Below are 17,813 nucleotides of genomic sequence, written 5' to 3'. Positions count from 1 at the left end.
GCAGGAAGAGAGAAGAAGACAGAGACTAGTGCTCTTGGCTGGTGAAGGTTACTTTGGCCTCAAAGCATTCAAAAAGAAGCAGCTTTAGGGGTAGACTAGAGACCAGCAGGAGACTAAGTATGTACCCTGCCCATAACTGGCTGATGGAGAAGTAAAGCCTGAAGTAGGAAAAGACAGAAAAAGTGTCTCAGCCTCTTCTGGAGATCTATTTCTGCTAGGAACGGGGAGAGGTTCTTTCCCCTGAAATGTTTTTCCCTCCCTGCTTCTCAAATGTTCCCAAGAAGAATGGACAGAAGGCCAAGCTTGAAAATGTGAAACTTGTGAAATGAGAGGCAGGCACTTCAGGGCCCTTCAGGGGTCAGGGCTTGGGCTGCCCTAGGAAGAAAGAAATATTTCCATAGATCTAAGAGTCAGTAGCAGCAGACTGTGTTGATCAGTCATTTTCAGTCATGTCCAACTCTTCATGACCTCATTTGGGGTTTTCTCAGCAAAGATACTGTGGTGGTCTTCCATTTCCTTTTTCCAGCTCATTTTACAGATGAGGAAACTGAGACAAATGGGCTCAATGACTCACTCAGGGTCACAGAGCTAGTAAGGATCTGAGGTCAGATTCTAACTCAGGAAGAGGAGTTTTCTTGACTGCAAGCCTGACATGCTATCTACTATGCCACCCAGTTGCCCAGCAGCTGCCTACAGTCACTCTAAAATATTTATTAAGCATCTACTCTATGCCAACTCTAATAGAGGGTTGTCATGGAGAGTGAGATAGGAGGACCTCACTCAAGTCTAGGAAGGGAGACAGCCCTTATTGGAGTACCATGTCATCCTGGGTATGCTCCTCCCCACTCCAGCACCACCCCTAATTGATCAAGGCAATTTTTCTTTCCCTCAAAGCTTTTCAATCAAAGTTAAACTACTCAAATTTATCCAAAGGACTAAGATAGGGAAGGGGAAAAGGAGGGGGAAGAAAGACAGTGAGTTCTCAGTTGTCTACTTTGGAAAATCAAGGAAATTGATTGAATGATAGCTATGATTCCTTCCTAATCTAATATATTATTTAGAGGATATTTTGTTGGTGGTGGTGGTAGTGGTGGTGGTTTGTGGAGTTTCTTCAAGTCCTTTACTTGGTGGCCATATTATAGAAGGGATTCATGCTCAGATATCTATTGGATGGTAGGGTCTCTTTTAGCCACCTCCTCCAAAATGCTGATCTATTTGTTGTAAGTGTTTACCATATCACCCACTAACTCCAAATAATCAGACTTCTTGGATGTCAAGAGTACAATGAAAACTGACTTTAGCACATAGTTATCAAGAATAGCTAAAATAGGAAGCTAAGAAATGCTTGGGGCAACGAGAGAACACAATAGATAGAGCCTTGGGTTCGAAATAAGGAATACTCATCTTTGTATGTTCAAATCTGGCCTTGGACACTAACTATGAGTTCTTGGGCAAGTCACTTAACCCCATGTACCTCAATTTGCTCATCTGTAAAATGAACTGGAGAAGGGAATGGAAAACCAGTCTGGTATCTGGGCTGAGAAAACCACAAATGGGGTCATGAGACATCAACAACTGAAAAATAACAAGAACAAGTGCTTTAGGGACAGGGATAAAGCCAGTCTGCTCAGGATCCAAGACTCTGTCTCTTTCCACAGGGCAGGGTACTCCCCTCAGTCACCTAAGGGTGCCTTTTATGCTACTTGCCCTGGGAACCATTGGGGCTGCTTGCCCCAGGTGTATAAATTCCTATGGCTCTGATCTCCAGGGCATCACTAACCCTCTGACTCCATAACGGACAAGTTGAAGACTCATTCTTGGTGCTGGATTTGACCTGGGTGTACTTTGTATTTGAACCACCTTTATTCATGGAGTAAAGAGGTTTGGGGAAGTTAAAGATTTGTTGCATTCAAAATTAATCTAATCAGTCATTTTAAAGAAAATGAACATTCCTGGAACATATTAACTATGAAAGTTTCTTCTTTCCTAAGATTTTATATAAGATGCTAGTACACTAATCTGCATTGTACCAGGAGAATATTAAAAGCAGTTTTTATGAGTAGCAAATTCTTCTTCATAAGATTTCTGATAAAGTCTTATGTATCTTTCTTAATCAATGTACTTCCTTTTCTTTAGCTCATTTATATGTATGGTGCCTACTGTGGGGGGCAGCTAAGTGGTGCAGTGGATAGAGCACCAGTGCAGGAGTCAGGAGGACCTGAGTTCAAATCTCACCTCAGACACCTCTCACTCACTAGCTGTGTGACCTTGGGTGAATCACTTAACCCCAATTGCCTCATCCTGGGTCATCTCCAGTCATCCTGATGAATATCTGGTCACTGGATTCAGATGGCCCTGGAGGAGAAGTGAGGCTGGTGACCTGCACATCCCTCCCTCACTCAAAATAAAGTCAAGTGCAAGTCATGTCATTATTTCTCTGATGGCATGGTTTTCTTCGGGAAGGAAGGATGAACACACACACACACACACACACACACACACACACACACACACACACACACACACACCTACTGTGGGCAATTTCCCCAGCTTACATTCTCACCCCAAAGTGTGTTCCTCAGAAGATGTCTATTACCAAGGTTCAAAGAAAGAACTCTGAGTGTCCATTCCTAAAATCACTCATGAGTTATTACATTATGAGCACTGATGTACTTCCAATTGATAGCTAACCTGTCACAATTAGGGCTTAGCAAAAGTCATTTAAGCAGATGGTCTGTTGGGATTGGAAGTTCAAATCCGTGTGGACGGTCTCGGGCGGGTAAAAGTGGGACTTCTAAATCTTAGAGTCTTACGAGGCCCTCCATGAACAGCGGGGATTCGAGAAGGTCAGACTGAGCTAGCTCGGCTAGCTCGGGTATTTCCGCCTCTCCCCGGGAGATACGTGATGGGTGGAGTCTCCCTGCCCTCGAGGTCGTCCCGGATCTGGGCACACTATTGTTATCTAACAGCACGGTATTGAGATGCAAACTGTGTGGCTGAAGGTTAAGTAGGATTGAGGAAGCCTGAAAGCTCTCTTAGCACGTAAGGAGCCAAGAGGACAGTAGGCTCCACTCTCTTCTCTTCTCTCTCTCCTCCCCCTCTCTCCCCGCTTGTACTTCTACTTCCAATCCCTTAAGATCTTAGCCTCCTTAGGAAATCTCCTCCTCTTCCTCCTAAGGAAGAACCCCTCCTGCACTTGTAACTAGACCCCTGAAATAAAGCTCAACCCTTGTTCGACTCTGGAACGTCCTTTCTCTCATATGAGCATCCGGTTTTGGCCAACCGAAGACCTCGGAGGTGAGGTAAGAAGACTCGGGTAGCCCACACAGGCCTCTAGGCCTGGCAATGGTCTAATAAGAAACAGTCATAAAATATTCCCATTATCCCCCCAATCCTAGAGCATATTCTCCCACTACTACATATATCATATATGGGAAGAATGGGTACAAACTTGGGGTCCCTTGGTAGTGAGACACACATGCAGGGAACACATGACCAAGGCAAGTCACAAATGCAGTACTCCAGGGCCCCCATTTCCTTCTCTTTTCATAAGTAGCTAGCTGGCCAAGTAGACTCAGACTCAGAGTCAGGGCAACCTGAATTTGAATCCCACCTCAAACTTTGGATTATGACCCTAAGCAAGTCATTTAATTAGCCCAAATGTTCCTATCTGTAAAACGAACATGATGATAACATCTACCTCTAAGGGTTTTTGTGAAAAACAAGTGAAATAATGTATCTAACATGTTTTGGAAACACTAAAGTGCTATACTGGTTATCATTGGAGTCCACACTGCTTCCCAGCTCAAAATTACCAGGTTTAGCTCTCTCTTGTGTATCCAAGAATATGAATCAGTAACTTCTAGCCCCCATCATCTTCAGCTGCTGACTGCTCAGCCTGTTAGATGGTTGGTTGGTTGGTTTGTTTTAGATAGGTCCCAGGTGTGTCTCTGACACAGACAATCCTTAGATGTTTCCCATGTAATGTCAGTTGTCTTCATCCAATGGCCAAGGATCTATAATCCCCTATATGTGATTTAAAAACCTCTTCATGCCATAAAGGACTGTAGGAAAACTCCTTCGTACCTTACACAGGTTACAATTCTCTCCTTAGTGGTTCAAAAAGTGTTTGCTTTCTCTAGTGCAAAGATTAAAACAACATAGTCCTTTTTTATGTTCTCAGTTACTAGTCTAGAAAATGTTGTTGTTCAGTCATGTCCAACTCTTTGTGACTCCACCTGGGGTTTTCTTGGCAAAGATACTGGAGTGGTTTGGCATTTCCTTTTCCAGTTCATTTTACAGATGAGGAAACTGAGGCAAATGGGATCTAGTGACTTGCACAGAGTCACACAGCTGGTAAGTGTCTGAGGCCAGATTTGAACTAAGGAAGATGAGTCTTCCTGACCCCAGGCCTAGCACATTATCCAGTGTGCCCTAACCTAGAAAACAGTTGATGCTTAAAGTATGTCTAATTGAAATATTTCCCTTTTACAGGTGCAGAAAAAGAAATTTAATAGAAAGGTAAGGCAACTCGCCTGAAGTCACAGGCTCATAAGTGCTAGAGACTAGATTTGAACCCATATTTCCTCTCTCTAATTTCAGTGCTTTTTCTAACATACTGCTTTTGTGCTGGCACATTCAGGTTTGTACTGAGGAACTCGTGTATGTGACACTATATCTTACTTTTGACTCCAGGATTCATTTCATTTGACTCTGTTAAAGGGACAGTGTGAATGTCTTCAGAGGCTTAATTGAAGGATTTTCTTCCCGTTTTAAGTTCATCTTTCTCAAGCAAGACTGTGCCAAATGACCGAAGCTAGCTTCCATGAGCATCCTGTGGAATCCCACCTGCCTCGACTTTCTGCATTACTTTTCAGTCTTCTGTCATTCTGAAAAGAGCGCATCCTGCTTCAAGGCATCTCCCATAAGGCCCATTTTTCCTTTTCTAGTCATTTCACGATTCCCTAAGTACTATTCTAGAAATTCTGATTTTCACCTCCAACGTAACCAACCTTTCTCAACATCTATATGCTTCTCCTCCCCCCCTGAATAAAGGCCCCTCCTTTTAGTGAATTTCTCCCTTCCTGCATCCAGCATTCTGAGCATGGCTGTAGAAAGCCACCAAAACAACCTGATTTCTCACATTTCTGATGCAAGCTGGATCCTTGCTACTTCTCGGTAATTCTTCCTTTCTTGTCTTCGTGACTATCTAGCCTTCTCCTAATTTCTTTTTTCCCTAACCATATCCTTCACCATGATCCCCACTGATAGCAGAGAAAAACTATGAGAAAACTGAAAGAAATGAGAGTGCCCTCATCTCTTCTCCTTCTCAAAGTCTTTTCTTTGTTACTTTTATCATCCCTCCTGTCTCAGAAGAACTAGTTTCCCTATTGCTCCAAATCTGTGATCCAATAAACACACCGGACTGACTGTCTAATTAAATATTTCATCTCCTCTCTCCTTTACAAGATTTAAAGCTCAAAGGGACCTTAGATATGATCTAGTCCATTTGGAGTTTTTAGAGTTCACCATTCCCCAGAAGGGCAGCCAGGTGGCCCAGTGGATAGAATGCTAGATCTGAAGTCAGGAAGACTCCTTTTTCTGAATTCAAATCCAGCCTCAGATACTTACTAGCTGTATGACCCTGGGAAATCACTTAACCTCATTTGCCTCAGTACTGTTCTTCTATAGAGGCAATATTTTCAGGCTGAGAATATTCTCCTAGTTTCCAGAATCTTTCCTCTTTCCAGAAACAAAACCTACCTTTCCCTACTCTACAGTTCTTAAATTCATCTGCATATTTTGTAAAAAAAAAAAAAATGTCTGCAAAGAAATAAAATGGTTTGAACATATGTGTACCTCAGGGCATATGCATGTGAAATTATGAATGGACGCTGCTGAACCATCCCAAATGTCCTTCATCATTACCTTACATTTAGATAGCATCTTAAGGAAAGCAAAGTGCTTGGACATATTTGACATCTCATTTGAGCCTCATAATGAACCTCTGAGGTCCTGTTATTATCCACATTTTATAAATGAGAAAACTAAAGCTAAGACAGGTTATATGACTTATCCAGGGTCACATAGGTCATCAGTGAGCAAGCAGGATTTGATCCAGTCTTCTTGATTGTAAGACCTGCCCTCTATCCATTCTGTCATTTAATGGCCTATATTCCAGGCATCCTGGGAATATCCGAAAGTGGAGAAATGCTACCATATATTTTTTACATCTGGTCCTGTAAGAGAGAGCACAAGATAAAGAAGGACTAGGAAGAACGTGTTAGAATACTAAGAAATTGTCGTAAAGTCAGGTGATGATTGGCATCCTAGGTTAAATTTTACAATTTGAATCATGGGAAAGTGTAGAATGTGATAGCAGGAAGCAGGAGTGAAATGGTAAATGTTTAACGACAGGCTCTTGGAGGGGAGGATGTATGCAGGATGCACATGTAAATTGAATTTGCATTATTAAATTTTTCTCCATCACTTTTCATGTCTAGACAATCAAAAAAGAAGAAAACAATAAACTCGAGTTCTCATTTGTAACATTTTCTGAGGTGTAGAGGCTTGCATTGCAAATTTAACAACTAGCTCTCTGAACCAGCAGGAGCTGATTCCAACATCCATCCATCCCTAGACTGAAAGTGACCTTTAAGATCCTAAGAACCAATAGCAAAGTTTTCAGAGAGTGCCTGGAACATGGAAACAAGTACAGGATAGTAGAGTTTAAGTATTTAAAGTATAAGGGAAGAGTTTAAGCTTTAATCTGTTTAGACCCAGAAGGCAGAACCAGGAGAAATGGGTATAAATGTGAAGGAGAAAATTTAGACTTGATTAGACCTGTCCACAAGTAGAATGGGATGCTTAGAGATTGGATGCAATCACATGAGTCATCCCTCAATAGAATCCTTCAAGGAAAGGCTGGCTAATGATGAAGATATGATTGAGGAGAACCTTTTCTTGTGTAGCTGGGACTAGATGATCATTGAGGTCTCTTCTAACTCTGAAATTCAGTGAATTCCAGGTCTGTCATATTCTATCCAAGTGATGAAGGGTAAAAATTGCTTAACCTCTAGGAGCTATATTGTACTAATCTCCAATATGACCCTACCTCATGGGGTCATGGTGAAAAAAATACTCTTTTCAAATGTGATATGTCAAAGGCATATAGTTTTATGGGTGTGGGGACTTCCTCTCACTAAAGCACATCACAACCCACCCATAACATAAATTGCAGCCTTAGAAACTTGCCTAGGAGAGAGGTTAAGTGTCTTGTCCTGGTCACACACCTAGTAAGTCTTAGAGGGCAGGTCTTTCTGTGTCAAATATTGTACACTACCCACTACATCACAGTAGTGGTGATGTCAACCATCGAATATCATATAAATATCAGTTTGTTGTTCAGTCGTTTTTCAGCCATGCCCAACTCTTCATGACCCCATTTGGAATTTTCATGGCCAAGATACTAGGGCGGCTTGCCATTTCATTTTCCATATCATTTTACAGATGAGGAAACTCAGACAAGCTGGGCTAAGTGACGTACCCTGAGTCACACAGCTAGTAAGTGTCTGAGGCTGAATTTGAACTCAAGAAGAGGAGTCTTTCTGACTCCAGGCCCAGCACTCTATCCACTCTATGCACCATGTAGCCACTGTACCACATAAACGTAGGTAGCTGTCATCATTATTATCATTATACGGACACAGATGTATCAACACCAAAAACAATTACTCATTATCCAGAATAGAGACTCCATTACCCTAAAATTTCCATAATGGATATTGACCCAGTCTAAACTAACACAGAAATTTAATAATGTCAGCATTGTCTTCATTTTCTCTTGTTACCCTTCTAGGCTATACACACCTATACTCTGTTTTCTCTGCTTCCATATTGATGGCACTTGTCTTCATTAAAAGGAATCAAATTCATTGATGAACTCTTAAATTGAACACAGGAAAAGATCTCGATAAAATTAATTTAAAAGTGCCTCTGGCATTCCTAGTATCATAAAAAGAGCCGTCTGCTATACCAGTGGGGTAGCAAAACCCTCAGTGGAGAGCACATCTCACAAATAAAATCAATAGCCTCTAAAATGGCAAATCACTCATAAATAGATTTGTTCTGGATCAAGGATTCCCAACTGAAAAAACATAAATTAAAAGCTTGATTTGCATAAATGCTTAAAAAAAGAAAGTGGTAGCCATTCCATTAGCTAATCAAAAAGTGTGTCAATACCTCAAAAGATCTAAGATTTTGTCAGTGTGGATACTACTTCTACCCAAGTGGTTCACAGTCTGTCCATGACTGTATCCAAATAAAATCATCTTGACAAACAGGCATACTGATGTACCATTGGCTAAATTCTATTTTGGTCCAAACATCCTGGAGTAAAAAATTTTTAACTGCCCCCAAAGTAACTAAACTGTGCATACACTTTGTCCTATAGATATCACAACTAATCCTATACCCCAAGAAAATAAAAGAAAAAGGGAAAGGACTCATATATATAAAAAGATATATGCAGCTCTTTTCATAGCAGCCCCAAATTGGAAACTAAAAAAATACCCATCTGTTGTCTTTCAATCGTTTCAGTTGTGCCCAACTCTTCATGACCCTATTTGAGGTTTTCTTGGAAAAGATACTGGAGTGGCTTGTCATTTTCTCCTCCATCTCATTTTACAGATGAGGAAACTGAGGCAAATAGGAAGAAGTGACTTGCCCAGGGCCACACAGCTGGTATGTGTCCATGGTCAGATTTGAACTTAGGAAGGTGAGTCTTCCTGACTCCAGGCTAGCTCTCCATGCACTGTGCCACCTAGCTACACACTTCTTGCTGAATTGCTAAACTAGGAATAGATGCCATGAAATGAGAAGTAGAAGAATAATTTGTACAATGACATCCTTATAAAGAAAAACAACTTTGAAAGCCTTTAGGGTTCTAATCAATGCAATGAGGAGCCATAACTCCAGAGGGCCGAAGATGAAGCATACTATCTACCTCTTTATGGAGAGGTAGTGGACCTAAAATTCAAAGCAAGACATATATTACTTGACATAGCCAAAATAGAAATTTGTTTTAACTGTACATATTTCTTGTGAGATTTTTATTTTTCTTTTTATCATTTAATTGGAGAATGGAGGCAAGGGGTGGGGGGAATGAAGGCTTGTTGATTAGAGGAATTTTTTTTATTGTCCCAACACAGCCAGCTCTGATAATGAATCCTCTACAATTCTAGACAATAGGCACATTGGTTCAAAGTCAGGTTTGTAATGGAAATCTCTCCAGCTGATACCAGAGATATATTCCATGGGAATAGCTTTTGTCATCTCAGGGTCCCCTCAACATCATGGTACAGCATTAGAGCAGGACTTTAATGGAGGAAGTCCCAGTGAAAGGGAACAATTCACAAATTGGGATCATCAGGGAATTAAGGAATAGGATGGCTAGGAAGGAAATGGAGGTTTCCATGCTCAGGGGAAGGCAGATGGAGTTGTGGAAAGAATGCATGACTTGGAATCACCAAGGAATACATGAGAGTAAATGAACTCTTCAGATAGTAGCAAGGTAAGATCTCAGCTTAAACCAGGAGAGAGAAAAAGATCTCACCCCAGGCAGGTCCCCTGTCAGCAGTCTCTAGAATTGCAAGCCCCAGGAACCAAGAATGTAATGAAGCTGGCTCCCATACATTATCACCACAACTATCAAGGCTCTAGTTTGCCATTAAAAAGTTTCTCTCAATAATTACGTCTTTGAACACCATCTCTAAAGTAGCGACAGCAACCTGAAGTTATTCCGTTCTTCCATCACACAGTGGCATGACTGGCCATTCTCTCAATCAGGAACCAAGCCTTCTTATATGTATGTAGGTCATAGGTCTAAGGGCTATACTCTGGCCACCAAAGGTGGAACTATATTCATATGTGTGCCTCGTAGAATGCCTATCACATAGTAGACACTTAAATTCTTGTTGATCAGCTGATTGAAATGTAAGAATATATTTTTTTGAAGGGTGAGGAAGTCACTACCTTTGTGACTTTGGTCACTACCTCCCCTCTTTGGACCTCAGTTTCCCCATCTGTAAAATAAGGAACTAGAACTGAATGACTTTGAATGTCCCTTATAGCTCTAAATTTATGATCTCATGAAAGTGGCTGACTGTTGGCAAAGGTGTAAGTCAGTTTTTAAGTACCTGTAAAGGAGACAGAAGAGTTTGGGAAGCTAGATGTAATTGTGTTTGCATCCTGAGCTTTAACAGTGTTTAAGTAATTTGAACCACCTCCCCAGAGCTATTTATTTGACTCTGCAGTTGCCTTGCAAAGTGGATCAGAACCAGTACAGAGCCATTGGGAAGCATAATGAGAAGTAAATACAAAAGGCAGGGCATGGTAGACTCTCCCTTTGGTAGAGTTAATTAAGTTATACTGTCATTCTTCCAAGAAAATGAATTCTCCGAGCTCTCCTCTAAAGAGGACTTCAGATTCAATTTTCAGATTTGACTTAACATAAAAATTTTAGTAAATTTGTTTCTCAAACCAGACCTAACCTCCCACTCTCACCTCTTGAAATGGTCTATGCATTTTCTAGCAGAGTTCCTGCTAGCAGCCTGTGGGTATTCCCAACTCTCTCTACTGAAATTGCTTTCAGGTTAAATTGCCTGGCCATAGGCATGACTTTCCATTGCCTCTGAAGGGTTGTAGATTCTGGCAACTCCTACTTGCCTGTTTCTGTCCTGGCTCAGTTACGTTCCTAATACAAGTGCATCTTGGAACCCAGGTTCATAACTGTCCTTATCTACTGAATCCATCATTCACACATTTTTAAGCATACTCCTGTACCCAGAAGCATGAGGTTCTAACCCAGGCAGAGCCTCTGGAGAACTCATTTGCTCTGTCCACCTGCCTCCAGCAGACAAAAAGGTGGGCCCAGATCAATTTTCTATACTCTATGGAACACCAATGACTTGGGAAAGGCCTTGAGCACAGAGAGCACCTTGAAATAGAAATTCTGGCACCTGGGAATCCCCCTTTTCTCCACATTTGCCAGTGTCACCTAAAGCTTTGTAATTTAGCAAAAGTCTCCAGACCTATGTAGAAATACAGCTCCCTGAAAGAAATACAATTCTGAGGCTCCTTAGAAATTGTTTTTCTCCTTCATAAGGGCACCCCACCTTTTTACTTTTGGAAAAACACATTAATGTTGGATTCCGGGAAAAGATTACTTGAAATTTGTGGGGATAAGGGGACAAGGGGAAGAGGACTAGAGCAGGGGGTTGAATACCAATTGGAGGGAGCAAGGATAGAGTGCTGAAGCCAGAATCAAGAAAAGCTCAGTTTAAAATATACTTCAGATACATATTAGGTATGGGTGTACTGGGTGTATGAGGTGTTCAGAGAGGACCAGCACCTCTGGTGAGAACTTGCCAAGCCCTTTTTAGGGCTTTATGCCCACTTTCATTGTCCACCTGTCACCAACTCTCACATGTGGCTCCAAGTAACTGTATCATGCACAGCAGCCATGTCCCACTAAACCATCTCAGTAGACAGGCTAAACCACTGAGAGTAGCCAATAGGCTTAAAACCCATTGGTGAGTTAGAGATGCCTACCCCTAGCATGTGAAGATTTCTCCTGGCAGAATGGGAGGATGAGGACAATTTGTTCCAATACCCATGAAGGCAGCTGAAGCAAGCGCTGTGGATGGCTTAAAGCTTGACAAGGCAGCAAAGATGCCAAAATCATTCACTGCATCCCAAGTCATTGTCTCACCACTGATCTTCAATGACTCTGGAAGAGAGAGTGAGGGTGATGACTGTCCAGCTGTTTCACTTAAATCCAACTCAACCACAAGTCAAGAAATCACTCATTGTGATGTCATAAATCTTCTTCGAAAACAAAGAATGAACAACAAAGCATATGACCTTTGGCCAGCCGCTTAAACCCTTTCAGCCTCAGTGAATCATCTTCAAAATGAGAATAATCATAGTACCTGCCTCCCAGGAGTTTTGAGAGGAGCAAATGAACTAATGTATGTAAAAAGGTTCACAAACCCTGAAGTGATATATAAATGCTAGCTGTCATTATCATTATTATTAATTTCACTGGTGCGGAACTTGCAGTGTGGGTGTGGAAATACCTTCTGGCAAAGCAGATCTCTAATTCTTGAATCTCATTGGTTGTGGTCCTACTTCTTCGAAGAGGATCAAAATGACATCACCATTGTAAAGTGAAATTTCAGTGTGTCTGCCTGTGGCTAATCAGACCAATACAAGCCCAGAATGCTCTACCACAGGTTGGGCACAGATAGTCTGGGTGAATATTTGGGGTGAATATCCCGAATTTGCACATCCTGCGTTTACTTTGTGCTGTCTCAATTCTGCTTTGCTCAAAGAGCACAGCACCTTTTCTGATGTGGGCATGCCGTGCTAAGCGGTCCTGTGCCAGTGTCTCCCATGTTGCACCGTCAAATCTAAAGTTCTTGAGAGAGACCTTGAGAGTGTCCTTGTATCGCTTCTTCTAGCCACCGTGTGATCGCCTGCCCCATGCGAGCTCTCCATAAATTAGTCTTTTTGACAAGCAAACATTTTGCATTTGAAGAATGTGGCCAGCCCATCAGAGTTTCACTCTCTGAAGCATAGTTTGAATACTTGGCAGTTCAGCTCAAGCAAGGACTTCAGTGTCTGGTACCTTATCCTGCCAGATGATCCTCAGAATCTTCCTAAGACAGTTCAAATGGAAGCAATTCAGTTTCCTGGCATGGCACTGGTAGACTGTCCATGTTTCCCAAGCATGTAACAACGAGGTCAGCACAACAGCTCTGTAGACCTTCAATTTGGTAGTCAGTCTAATATCTCTTCTCTCCCAAACCTTTCTTCAGAGCCTCCCAAACACTGAGTTTTCAATGAGGATGAACACAGCATCAAGGTCAATTACTGTACTGATGGTAAGTTCTTCAATTTGAAAAGGCTACAAGCCAAGACCAAAGTGGAGGGAGTATTAGTGCATGATTTTCTGTTTGCAGATGATTGTATACTCAATGCAGCCTCTGAAGCTGAGATGCAACAAAGTATGGATCGATTCTCTGCTGCCTGTGCTAATATTGGCCTAAAAATTAACACCAAAAAAACACAGGTGCTCCATCAGCCACCACCACACCATCCATAAGTGGAACCATCGATTACAGCAAATCGAGAAGTTTTAAATGCTGTGGATAAGTTCACTTACCTTAATAGTGTACTTTCCAAGGGTGTACACATTGATAAAGAGGTTGATGCATACATTGCCAGAGTTAGCTCAATTTTTGAATCTATAGTCTTAGAGAGCAACCTGGGACCCTGAGAGATTGTGACTTTCCCAGGGTCACATAATATACTACAGCTCAACACAACTGGAAAATTAAAGGTAGGTTAGACTTTTCAGTTTAACTGATTTCAGCAATAAATTCGGACATCTCAGGGATGACATACATATACATACAAGTACACATGCATATACATATATAACATACATATTCATTTATATGTATATATGTATATATGTGTATGTATATATACACATATGTGTATGTCTACACACAGCATGTATATCATATGTGTATATACACATCATGTATCATATACCATATATTCCTATATACACATCACATATGTGTATATATACATCATTTATATCCTAGATATCATATGTATATATACATACATCATGTATCCTATATATCATATATTTATATATGCACACATCATATATGTATATATACAAATGATATCTATCATGTCTATCATGTATGTATATACACACATGTCATGTATGTCATGTGCATATCATGTATGTGCACATCATATGTGTATATGCACACATCATGTATGTGTGTATATGCAAGACCTTCACTTTCAAGGTTAAAATACGGACACATTTTTTTCCTTACTGACATCACCTGCCTATCATCCACCTGGGAGCAGGTTTCCTCTCACGTGCAGTAGAGGTGACTCAAGCATTCAGCCACAGCACACTAGCCACCCCAGGGCAAGAAACACTGGAAGAACATATTATTGTCACCATATGCTGAAGAAACTGTGAAAGCAGAAAAGTCAATTTTCCCGTTAAAAAAAAATTACATGAGAAACTGAGAAGGTGGCTCCAGTATAATCAGTCCGGGTACATCTGGTAGCTTTGCTATTCATCACTTTTGCACTCTGGTGTCAACACAATTTTAATTGAGTTTGTGCGGGCGCTTTCAAATGCCAGCCCAACACGCAACATGAGAAAGTGCTGCTAGAGCATAAAGCTGCCTGTTTATAGGGAACTATGAACCATCACAAACTAGCTGTCTCTGCCTGCCAGGAATCAACCACCAGAAAAGACAAATGTCTTGTACAGGATATTAGAGAGAAGCCGGAAAACCAAGGCTGGACATTTCTGGACAGGGTGACAAGTTACATTCTAACAATCACAAACCTCTGGTGCCCATTTGACTTGAAATAAAACATTGTACTTTGGGAACCAACCTTGCACTACTATGGTCAGAGATTTCTAGCCAGAGCATTCTCGTATCTTGTACAAGCAGACTGAAACAGAAAGAAATGGAAGTGGAGTTATCCCTTGCCCCTCTCTCCATTCCCCTATACTTGTCCCTAACTGTCTGGTCCCGGGCAAGTCACTTTAAAAATAATAATAGCTCACATTTGTATAGCATTACAAAGCATTTCCTGTACATTCTGCCTTTTGAGCCTCACAACAACTCTGTGAAATAAATATTCTTATCTTTATTTTACAAATGACAAAACTGAGGTTTGGAGCAGTTAAATGGCTTTCCCAGAGACACTGAGCTAGAAAGTGCCTATGGAAGAGTTCTAATTCATGTGGATGAAATCTGTGTGCTAAGCACTTTACAAATATTATCTCCTTTAATCTTCACCCCAACCCCAGAAAATTGATGTTATTATTATTCCAATTTTACAGTTAAGGGAACTGAGGCAAACAGAGAGTGCCTGACTTGTCCAGGAAGATAGGTCCCCAGGAGGAATACAGTTCTGAAGCTGCTTAGAAGTTGTTTTCTCCCTCACAGGGGTACCTCCCCTTTTACATTTGGAAAACCATGTCAATGTTGAATCCAGAGCAAAGATTACTTGAACTATATGGCAACAAGGGAGCAGGGAGAGAGAGAGTGCCAATGGGAGAGCACAAGATGATACAATTAATAAGTGTGGGAGGCTGCATTTGAACTTAGGCTTTCCTGACTCCAGGGTCACCAGACCACCTAGCTAGTTACAGGGTCAGTACAGGTTCATTAAGAATAACTTCCATCAGACTAACCTCATTTCCTTTTCTGACAAGATTCCTAGACATACGAAAAACATAGTATATACCAAGATTTCAGCAAAGCATCTGTGTCACCAAGGCAATATTCCAGTACCAACAGTTACTATGACTCTCCACAGAGAAGGCAGAAGAAAAATATTTATTCCAACACCAGAAAGCTGAATCCCAACACCAGAAAGCCAAATCCATCATAGTAACCAAGAAGTCAATACATATTATCACTGCAGGTGATACCACCATTTCCAAACCTTCCACCCCTCCCACCTTGCGCCAGGGCTGTCCCACAAGCAAAACAATCCTAGCTGTCTGCCAGCCTGTGTCCTCTCTCTCTTTCCCCTCTAACTTCTCTCACCAACTTTCTTCCAGCTCTGCTCTACCCTTCCTGTTTCATCCATTCAGCAAGTTCCTCCCACCACATGTGACTTAGGCTTCCATGTGATTTAAGCAGGTCACATGTGCCTAATGGGTGGGAAAGATCTTCAAATTAAGTAAAAATATATTAACAATACAGCATCTGACACAATTTCTTGTATTATCTTTGTGAACAAGATAGAGAAATGGGAACAGGATGATAAAGATAGATCTAATGATCTGAACTGAAGAATAGTGAATAGCCTTAGAAATTATCTATTCCAACCCATACCTAAACCATGAACCCCCTTTTTAACATCCTCAACAAGTGGTCTTCCAACCTTTGCTGAAAGACCTTTCATGCCATGAAAATTGCCATGTACTGAAACAACCTAAATCCTTACTGGACACTCTACTGTTAAGAACCGAGGAGAGAATATGGCTGAAAGGCATCTCGATATAAGGTTACTGGTGGAATGCCAAGGGACCTGTCCTTACCACCCTTCTCTTCAATAGATTTGGGCATGTACAGATGTTCAGGACAAACTAATACCTTTGATGTGAGAATTACTGAGCTCTTTCCAGGGCAGATTTGTAGTTTTCATGTCCATCTGACACCCAATTCTCACCAGTGGCTCTAAGAATCTATAGCATGCACAGAGGCCACACTCCAGTAAAACAGGCAGATGGGCTAAACCAGGTTAAGGGTAACCTGTGGACCTCAAACCCATTGGTGATTTGTGGGGTATCTACCCCAAGCATGTGAAGACTTTCTCCAGCAAAATGGGTGGATGCAAACAATTTGTTCCAATGTAGGTGGCAGAATCAAGCATGGTAGAATGCTTAGAACTTGGTTAGACATCAAAGATGCCAAGGTCATCCACGGTATCCTGAGCCATCACCAGTCACCTTGACTTTTATCTTGCCACTGGATTTTGATGACTCTGGAAGAGAGAGGAAGGCCAATGACTTCACACAACTCTGCCTCATTTAAATTCAACTCATGCTCAAGCCAAAAGACATCATCCATATTATTTTACCATTTTTACCAACCTCAAAGTCCTATGCAACAGGAAGTGATGAAGCAACAGGTAGGGATACACTGAGCACTGTAGCCACAACCCTACGCACAGGCAACCCCGGTCATAGGGTTGTCTTCTCACCAGATTGAAGCATCAGGGAGATTCAGCAGCCCCTTGAGTATCTGAGCAACTTTTTTAAAGAACCACACTCCTCACTGCCTGGTGTAAGGAAGGGGTTAGAAAAGGTTCCCTAAAAATTGTCTGTTTCACCCAGCCTAACCCTGGTCTGTATCCCACAATGAGCATAGATCCAACCCTGTGGTATAAACACAAATAAATGTACAAAAATTTTTGCAAAGATGATTTCACTAACCATTGGTACATGGAATGTGCACATGCTCATGGACAACATGAATTCCAGTAGACTTAAAGGACAAATAGCTTTTGTTGTGAGAGAACTTAACAGGTATCACATCCAAATAGCCCTAGGTGAAAAAAGTCTGGCAAATGAAGGTTAGCTTACCAAAACTGAAGCTGGCTACACATTTTTGGAGTGGCTACAGTGACAGAGAGCGCCATGAAGCTGACATAGGTTTCACAATCAAAAGTAATCTAGACAACAAGCATGAATGCCTCCCAAAAGGAGTGAAAGACAAACTCACTATAATGTGACTGCCACTTGCAGGAAAGTACCATGCCACCATCATCAGGGTGTATGTTACCACCATTGACAAACCTTGATGAAGTCAAAGAAATTTTTTTTGAAGACCTGGAGAACCTCATCATCAATATGCCAAAAGAGGACAAGCCTGTAACTCTGGGTGACTTTAATGCCACAGTAGGCACAGACTATCAGACATGGCAGGGAGTCAGAAGTAAGGGAAACAGAAATTGCAATGGTCACTTACTACTGAAGACTAATGCATCTTATGACCTCATCTCCTACACTATCTCTCATTTACCTAAATGCAATAAAATTTTGTGGATGCACCCTCATAACAAACATTAGCATTTAATAAATTGTGTCATTGTAAGGAGAAGGGACAGACAGGATATGAGAATGACAAAGGTAACATGCGGTGAGTGTGCTGGACTGATCACAGACTTATCCTCGCCAAGTT

At 41.4% G+C, this 17,813-nt stretch overlaps 1 long non-coding RNA gene across 1 annotated transcript in view; it reads right to left on the bottom strand.

The window, feature by feature from the left end:
* The window catches only part of LOC140534129 (uncharacterized), a 99,409-nt gene extending 87,574 nt beyond the window's left edge, over positions 1 to 11,835 (bottom strand). The window contains exon 1 of the long non-coding RNA XR_011977174.1: positions 11,611 to 11,835. This is a non-coding gene — a long non-coding RNA (uncharacterized lncRNA). The remainder of the gene's footprint in view (positions 1 to 11,610) is intronic.
* Positions 11,836 to 17,813: the final 5,978 nt, after the last annotated feature.

This window comes from Notamacropus eugenii, chromosome 1 (assembly GCF_028372415.1).
Source record: "Notamacropus eugenii isolate mMacEug1 chromosome 1, mMacEug1.pri_v2, whole genome shotgun sequence".
NCBI lineage: Eukaryota > Metazoa > Chordata > Mammalia > Diprotodontia > Macropodidae > Notamacropus > Notamacropus eugenii.
The sequence above is the reverse complement of the archived record's forward strand: the minus strand, read 5'-3'. Positions and strand labels throughout refer to the sequence as shown.